Here is an 8,882-nt window from a genome sequence, read left to right on the forward strand (position 1 = left end):
AAATTCATGCAGAAAACATCCACTGCCTTACCTTATCAGACAACTTATTCACTTCTTCAAAAAGTCACTTAAATTTGTAGAAAGGACCTCTCCACAGAAAGCCGAGTCTCAGGGCGGCACGGTGGCGCAGCGGTAAAGTTGCTGACTTACAGCGAATGCAGCGCCGGAGACTCAGGTTCGATCCTGACTATGGGCGCCGTCTGTACGGAGTTTGTACGTTCTCCCTGTGACCTGCGTGGGTTTTTTCCGAGATCTTCGGTTTCCTCCCACACTCCCAAGACGTACAGGTATGTAGGTTAATTGACTGGGTAAAATGTAAAAATTGTCCCTAGTGTGTGTAGGATAGTGTTAGTGTGTGGGGATCGCTGGGCGGCGCTGCCTCGGTGGGCCGAAGGGCCTGTTTCCGCGCTGTATCTCTAAAATCTAAAGCCATATTGACTGATTCTAATCATTCCCTCTAAACCTTTCCTATCCATGTACCCATCACCTCACCCATGTCTAAAGAAGATACAACGGTCTTCGTCAAAGCCCCAACAGCCCCATCCTTGCTTTCCACAGATTTCTGGGGTAGATTCCATCAGGCACTGGAGACTTAGCGACCTTTATGCTTTTCAAGGCACCCAATAGTACCACCCTATTATGAATATCAACTTTACCCTCCAGAATCTCTTCATCATCCATGTCCTCCTTGGTGAATACTGATGCAAAGAGCTTATTAAGGACCTTATCCACTTCCTCCAGCTCAATGCACGAATTCCCTCCTTATTTTAGTAGACCTACCCTTTCCCTACCTATCATCTTGGCGTTATACAGTCCTGCAGCCTAACTCGTCCACCCAGACCAAAAAGCCTTGACTAAGTTAGCCCCATTTGCCTGCACTTAGTTATTTCCCTCTAAACCTTTCATACCCATGTACCTGTCCAAATATCTTTTAAATGTTGTTATTGTAACTGCCTCAACTACTTCATCTGGCAGCTCATATCATATGCCCACCACCCTCTGTGTGGGAAAAGTAGCCCCTCAGGTTCCTATTAAATATTTCCCCTAACATGTGCATGCGCTGGGTCTTGCTTTCCCATGTCCTGGGAAAAGACTGCATTCAGCCTAGCCCCCTCTTGATTTTACACACCTATATAAAATCAACCCTCAGCCTACTGAGCACCAAGGAATAACGCCTTGCTCCAAGTACGTAAAATTAGAAGGGGGCAGCACACCTCTCAGTACAATGAGTACACTTCATGAATAGATTTTGCAAATGGATTTTTAGTAATGTCTTTGAACAGTGTGGTTAACCGAATTAGGTCCTCTGAGACCCGGAGTCTTTTCCTTTTTGTTCCCGCATGTGGTTTACACATGATTTGCTCCCTTGGTTCTCTTTTTGGACTTCTTTTTCAGCTTTTCTGTTAATCCATCATAATTTCTCTCAGAAATTCTCCCATGAATTAAGATGCTTTCTGGTCTATATTGCCATATCTTTGGCCGAGGATGAAGTGGTTTAGGAATGAATTTGAATTTTGTTCCAATTAGCCTGACTCCGCCACTTCAGAGGTTCATAGGACAGCCAAGTCTGGTGGACCACATTAGAGAGCTTCCACCTGGTGATTCACCCCATTTTCTTCAACGATAATTCTCCCTGGTGGGCAGTACGACTTGTAGTCTATCATTAAGAGCTTGCTTTTCGACATGATCCACTATGAAAATTAATTTAATTGATCTTGTAGCCTATGAGCTGGCAGTGGGAATAAGTGACCATACAAATTGTGGACTGTTACACAAATACAAGTAATTCCCAACCGTCGAAAATAGTCTTAAACTTTTTAGAAGTCTGACAGATGCATGGTCCCAGTCCCAAAATAACACAATTAACTCTTTGGCAACAATATTCCTTCCTACTCCTCGCCCTTCTTTGTCAATACTGTCAACCAGGAACCAACTTCAATATTCTCATCTTCTCTGCTTTGATCTGCTTCATTCGTCTCAGAATAATTTCCAATCTGCTGCTGCGCTGGACATCTTTTCCAGTGTAGCCAACCTCCCTTCTGGCTCAGGACATAAAGTGCTGGAGTAACTCAGCAGGTCAGGTAGCATCTCTGGAGGAGCTGGACAGGCTACGATTTGGGCCAGTACCCTTCTTCAGACATGCCCCTATACCTCTTCCCTCACTTCCATCTAGGGACCTCAGCCCTTCCATGTGAGACAGAGGTTCACATGCACTCTAATTGCGAGACTGAAACGTCACCTAGCCATGTCCTCCTGAAATGGCTGGCTGAGTTACTCCAGCACTTTGTGCACTAGGCAAGATTCCAGCATCTGTAGTCTTATGTCTATCTTTTGGTTTGTTGGGTACTTGAGAACAGGGGGTGAAAATTTTGACATTGGTAGCTTTAAAACTGCCATTCTACTAAACTCCCAGCATCCACCTTCTACTTCTGTCCTTTACAAAAGTTGCCATTGAGCTTGTCTTATCTTGCCAACATTAGCAATTTCCATGCTCCGCATTATCCATCAGAAGCCTTTCATTAATGTCAACATTGGAATTATGGTTTATTTATTTATTCATGTCATCACACAGCTGTTTGCCAATCGCGAGCAAATTTTAGTGCCACATGGTTGGCCTCTGCAAGATCCTTTACAGTATGTGTGTCGTGCAGCATGTCACAGCTCAGGAGATGTTCCATAGTCTGGAGGCCCCGTCCACACTCGCAGTCTGCCACATCTTCAGTATATCCCCACTTCAGCACGTTGGATTTGCTCCTCCCCACGCCTGTCCCCAGTCTGTTGAGACTGCGCCAGGTTATCCACGGTTGGTCGGAACGTGGTGGGAGTTTCTCAGGGGGATCGATTGCCATGTGAGTGTCTTCCAGAGATTTCTCTCGTCTCTCTTCCCAGAGTTTAAGCCTTATTGGACTAGAAATCAGGAGGCTTCATCAAACAATACTGACATACAGATTCAAATCTCACTATGGCAGAAAAATTGAACCTGAAATATAATCTATATACTATTAAAACTCAGATGTTGTGTATATATATATATATATTCCACTAATGTCGGCTGAATACGGCAATTCCGGCAAAACGGTGAACCGTAGCGCCACGATTTTTGTACCGCCTTAATCAGCATGCGGTTCGCTGCTGGAAAATGATATTTTTATTTAATTCGGACGCATATTTTTTAAGTTACAGAGGTTTAAAAGTGCTGCCCCCCCTGATTTATCGAAGTTTTGACAGAAGGGGGGCGCTGCGGTGCGGATTGTGATGTCACAATGCCCCTGTGAGATGAACTCGAGCTGACCCCCCTGCGGTATTCAGCGTGTGATGTCACAATGCCCCTGTGCTACATTGTTGCGAAGAGCTGTCAAGTCAAGTCCATTTTATTTGTACAGCACATTTAAAAACAACCCACGTTGACCAAAGTGCTGTACATCTGATTAGGTACTAAGGAAAAAAATGAAACATACAGTGGCACGCAAACAGTTCACAGCGCCTCCTCAATGAGCCTCAAACGCTAGGGAGTAGAAATAGGTTTTGAGCCTGGACTTAAAGGAGTCGATGGAGGGGGCAGTTCTGATGGGGAGAGGGATGCTCTTTCCACCCTCCCCCTCTCTCCCTCCCCCCTCCCCCCTACCCCCTTTCCCCCCTCCCCCCCTTTCCGCCCTCCCCTTCCCGTCCTCCCTCCTCCCTCCCTCCCCCTTCCCTCCCTCCCCTCCTCCCGGTTACAATGGAATCCCTACGAGGACGGGCCCAACGGGGAAAGTGGGGTACTGGGAAAAGGGGAGAGCCCCCTCCCTCCCCCCTTCCCCCTCCCTCCCCCCTCCCTCCCCCTCCCCCCTACCCCCCCCCTCTCCCCCTCCCTCCCCCCTCCCCCCTACCCCCCCCCTCTCCCCCTCCCTCCCCCCTCCCTCCCCCTACCCCCTCACTCCCCCTACCCCCTCACTCCCCCCTTCCCCCCTCCCCTCCCCCCCTCCCTCCCCCTCCCCTCCTCCCTCCACACCTCCCTCCTCCCTCCCTCCCCCTTCCCTCCCTCCCCTCCTCCCGGTTACAATGGAAACCCTACGAGGACGGGCCCAACGGGGAAAGAGTGGTACTGGGAAAAGGGGAGAGCCCCCTCCCTCCCCCCTTCCCCCTCCCATCCCCCCTCCCTCCCCCTCCCTCCCCCTACTCCCCCTCCCTCCCCCCTCCCTCCCCCTCACCCCTACCCCCTCACTCCCCCCCTCCCCTCCCCCCCTCCCTCCCCCTCCCCTCCTCCCTCCACACCTCCCTCCTCCCTCCCTCCCCTTCCCTCCCTCCCCTCCTCCCGGTTACAATGGAAACCCTACGAGGACGGGCCCAACGGGGAAAGAGGGGTACTGGGAAAAGGGGAGGTCCCCCTCCCCCTTCCCTCCCACCCCCTCCCCCCTCCCCCCTCCCCTCCCCTCCCCTCTCCCTCCCCTTCCCCCCACCTCTGCCCCCTTCCTCCCCCCCCTCCTCTCCCCCCCTCCTCTCCCCCCCTCTCCTCTCCCCCCCTCTCCTCTCCCCCCCTCTCCTCTCCCCCCCTCTCCTCTCCCCCCTCTCCTCTACCCCCCTCTCCTCTCCCCCTTCCCTCCCCCCTCCCCCTCCCTTCCCCCCTCCCTTTCCCCTCCCTTCCCCCCCCTTCCCCCCTCCCTTACACCCTCCCTCCCCCTCTCCTCCCCTCTCCCCCCTCCCTCCCTCCCCACTCTCCTCTCCTCCCTACCTCATCCCTCCCTCCCTCCCTTCCCCGCAGCGCTGACCGCCGGGAAGTGTAGTCGCCGTCGCCTCTCCCGCTTCTGCTCTATAAATAAGATTAATTTCTTTTTCAACAAAGAATGCTGTTTATTTTAAAGTAAAATAGACACCTCTCCTCTCTCCCCCCCTCTCCTCTCCTCTCTCCCCCCCCTCCTCTCCCCCCTCTCCTCTCCCCCCTCTCCCCTCTCCTCTCCCCCCTCTCCTCTCCCCCTCCATTCTTTCCTCTCCCCTCTCCTCTCCCCTCCCCCCCTCTCCTCTCCCCCCTCTCCTCTCCCCCCTCCTCTCCCCCCTCCTCCCCCCCCTCCTCTCCCCCCCTCCTCCTCTCCCCCTCCCTCCTCTCCCCCTCCCTCCTCCCCCCCTCCCCCCTCCCCCCTCCCCCCTCCCACCCCTCCCCCCTCCCACCCCTCCCACCCCTCCACCCCTCCCACCCCTCCCCCCCCTCCTCTCCACCCCCCTCCTCTCCCCGAAGCGGAAGTGTAGTCGCCGTCGCCTCTCCCGCTGTTTGATTTCATTTATAACAAAGACATTTATTTTAAATGAGGAATGTGATTTTCATTAAGTTTGATTTTATTTATTTTAAAAAAGCTGCTGCTCTATAGATAAGTTTATTTCCTTTTCAACAAAGAACGCTGTTTATTTTAAAGTAAAAACGCGGTTTTTTTCATTGGGTTTCACCCTCCCTGTTTGCGCCCGATCGGTTGGGTCTTTACGTGGGGTACAGTGATTGGCTCCACCATCCCTGTTAGCACCCGATTGGCTGGGTCTGTACGTGGGGTGCAGTGATTGGCTCCACCCTCCCTGTTAGCGCCCGATTGGCTGGGTCTCTACGTGGGGTGCAGTGATTGGCTCCAACCTCACACTCGATGTGGGTGGAGCAGTTGATTTGAACTGACACCAACTGCCGTAACCAACAGTCCACCGTGCTGCTGCTGGTTGAGGACAGGCTCCAGCATCGCTCAGGAGGGCAGTTTAATCCAAATACAGAAAGAATATTTATAGATAAGTTTCTTATCATTTCCAACAGAAAAATTACTTTTATTTTAAACGGTACGAGATTTCCATTGCATTTAATTTTATTTTAAAAAAAAGATAAAAGACAGAGATTTCATAGATAAGTTTACTTTCTTTTTTAACAAAAGAACATTTATTTCACATAAGTTTAATTTCATTTATAACAAAGACATAAGCTGCTGCTCTATAGATAAGTTTAATTTCTTTTTCAACAAAGGATGCTGTTTATTTTAAAGTAAAATAGGCCCCTCTCCTCTCTCCCCCCCTCTCCTCTCCTCTCCCCCCTCTCCTCTCCCCCCTCTCCTCTCCTCTCCCCCCTCTCCTCTCCTCTCTCCCCCCCCTCTCCTCTCCTCTCCCCCCTCTCCTCTCCCCCCTCTCCTCTCCTCTCCCCCCTCTCCTCTCCCCCCTCTCCCCTCTCCTCTCCCCTCTCCTCTCCCCCCTCTCCTCTCCCCTCTCCTCTCCCCTCTCCTCTCCCCCCTCTCCTCTCCCCTCTCCTCTCCCCCCTCTCCTCTCCCCTCTCCTCTCCCCTCTCCTCTCCCCTCTCCTCTCCCCTCTCCTCTCCCCTCTCCTCTCCCCTCTCCTCTCCCCTCTCCTCTCCCCCCTCTCCTCCTCCCCTCTCTCCTCTCCCCTCTCCTCTCCCCCCTCTCCCCTCCCCCCTCTCCTCTCCCCCCTCTCCTCTCCCCTCCCTCCCCCCTCCCTCCCCCTCCCCCCCTACCCCCCTCCCCTGTCCCCCTCCCTCCCCCCTCCCTCCCCCTCACCCCTACCCCCCTTCCCCCCTCCCCTCCCTCCCCCTCCCCCCCTCCCCTCCCTCCCCCTCCCCTCCTCCCTCCACACCTCCCTCCTCCCTCCCTCCCCCTTCCCTCCCTCCCCTCCTCCCGGTTACAATGGAAACCCTACGAGGACGGGCCCAACGGGGAAAGAGGAGTACTGGGAAAAGGGGAGGTCCCCCTCCCTCCCCCCTTCCCCCTCCCCTCCCCCTTCCCCCTCCCCTCCCCCCTCCCCTCCCCCCTCCCCTCTCCCTCCCCCTCCCTCCCCCTCCCCCCTACCCCCCTCCCTCCCCTCCCCCCTCCCTCCCTCCCCTCCCCTCCTCCCTCCACACCTCCCTCCTCCCTCCCTCCCCCTTCCCGCCCTCCCCTCCTCCCGGTTACAATGGAAACCCTACGAGGACGGGCCCAACGGGGAAAGAGGGGTACTGGGAAAAGGGGAGGTCCCCATCCCTCCCTCCCCCCTACCCACCTCCCTCCCCTCTCCCTCCCCCCCTTCCCTCCTCCCTTCCCCCTCCCCTCCCCCCTCCCATCCCCCCCTCTCCCCCATCCCTCCCCCTACCCCCTCCCTCCCCCCTCCCCCCCTCCCTTCCCTCCCCCAACCCTCCCCCTTTCCTCCCCTCCCGGTTACAATGGAAACCCTACGAGGACGGGCCCAACGGGCCCACTTGGTCTAGTTATATACTAAAACTCTTGTTTTTTTGTTTGTTTTTCCTGAACTACAGCCAATACGGTACACGATAGCGCAACGATTTTAGGCCCACCTTACTCACCGTCGTACCTTTGGTGCTAATGGAAGAAGTTTCATTGAAATTGGTGTTATATTTTTTAAGTTATTCACATTTTAAAGTTTAAATCTATCTTGGAGGGAGGGAGGGGGGGCGGAGGGAGGGGGTTGGAGGGAGGGGAGAGGATAAGGGGGGTTGAGGGGATGGAGTGGGGGGGTGGAGAAGGGGGGAGGGAGGGAGGGGGGTGGAGGGATGATAAGGGGGGTTCAGCAGGATGGAGGGGAAGGGGGGGAGGGGATGAGGGAGGAAGGAAGGGGGGGGGGGGGAGGAGGAGAGGGTGCTGCTCCAATACAGGAGAGGTTTGGGCCCAACGGGTCCACTTGGTCTAGTCATTTCTTAAACAGTAATGTTAATGTTTTGGGTAAAGAACCATCCTAACTCTCTCTGACTGTATCAGTGTGTAACTATGCGCCTGACTAGCCCACTGCAATAGCTTAGCAATGTTATTTAGTTTTAATCAAAGAATCACTGAGGAATAAAGCCAGACCTGAATCACACCATTCTACTTGAAACATAATTATTTGTCCATTATGCGAATGGGTGGAGTGACCAGTTTTTAGAGAGACAGCGCGGACACAGGCCCATCGGCCCAGCAGGTCCGCGCTGACCAGCAATCCCAGCATTTTAACACTATTCTACACACTCGGGACAATTTTTACATTTACCAAGCCACTTAACTTACAAACCTGTACGTCTTTGGAGTGTGGGAGGAAACCAAAGATCTCGGAGAAAACCCACGCAGGTCACGGGGAGAACGTACAAACTCCGTACAGACAGCACCCGTAGTCGGGATCGAACCCGGGTCTCCGGCGCTGCATTCGCTGTAAGGCAGCAAGTCTACCACAGTGCCACTGTGATTGCCCTAAAGACTGCTTGGAGACAAAGGTCCATCTTCACACTAAGGGGAACTTGCATTGTGTGATGTGGCATTCATATTGTATTAACTGGGCTCGATTCAAATCAGAAGCAGTAAGTTTAAAAATGGTAAAACTATGAAGCGCCATGGACAATCATTAGTAACAGAATGGCAACCTCACACAATTAGTGAAGTCTCACCTGCCAAATATCTCACTGTGAACTATTCCAATCAAACCAGAGAACCAGCTCTGGAAGGTGGAAGGCTCTTTCTGTGAGAAGCTCCAAGTGTCCCAAGAAGATAAAACCAGCATTTAGTAGGGCCAAAATGGGCCGTGAAATATCATTGGTGAGTCGGATTAAAGAAAATCTCAAGACATTTTATTTATTCATAAAAATAAAATGTATAACCAAGGTAAAGGTACTACTCAAGGATAATTTATGCTCCACCATGTGACACATAATCCCTACAGTGCTGCCACATCCAATTGTAACCTGTCGATAGCTAGCATGAGCAACAGGGCACATCATCATCCTCAACAAGCAAACCACAGTAAGTATCAAAGACAAGGCTGAAGCATTTGTCATAATTTTGTGCCAAAAATAGTTATTCTTCCAGTTTGAAGCATCCAGCATTATATCAAGGAATTAGCCATCGGAAGTTGGTCTTACTGTGGCAATAACAGCGGACAACAATGGGACAATGCTGCTGAAGACGTCC

Source organism: Rhinoraja longicauda, chromosome 36 (assembly GCF_053455715.1).
Source record: "Rhinoraja longicauda isolate Sanriku21f chromosome 36, sRhiLon1.1, whole genome shotgun sequence".
Lineage (NCBI taxonomy): Eukaryota > Metazoa > Chordata > Chondrichthyes > Rajiformes > Arhynchobatidae > Rhinoraja > Rhinoraja longicauda.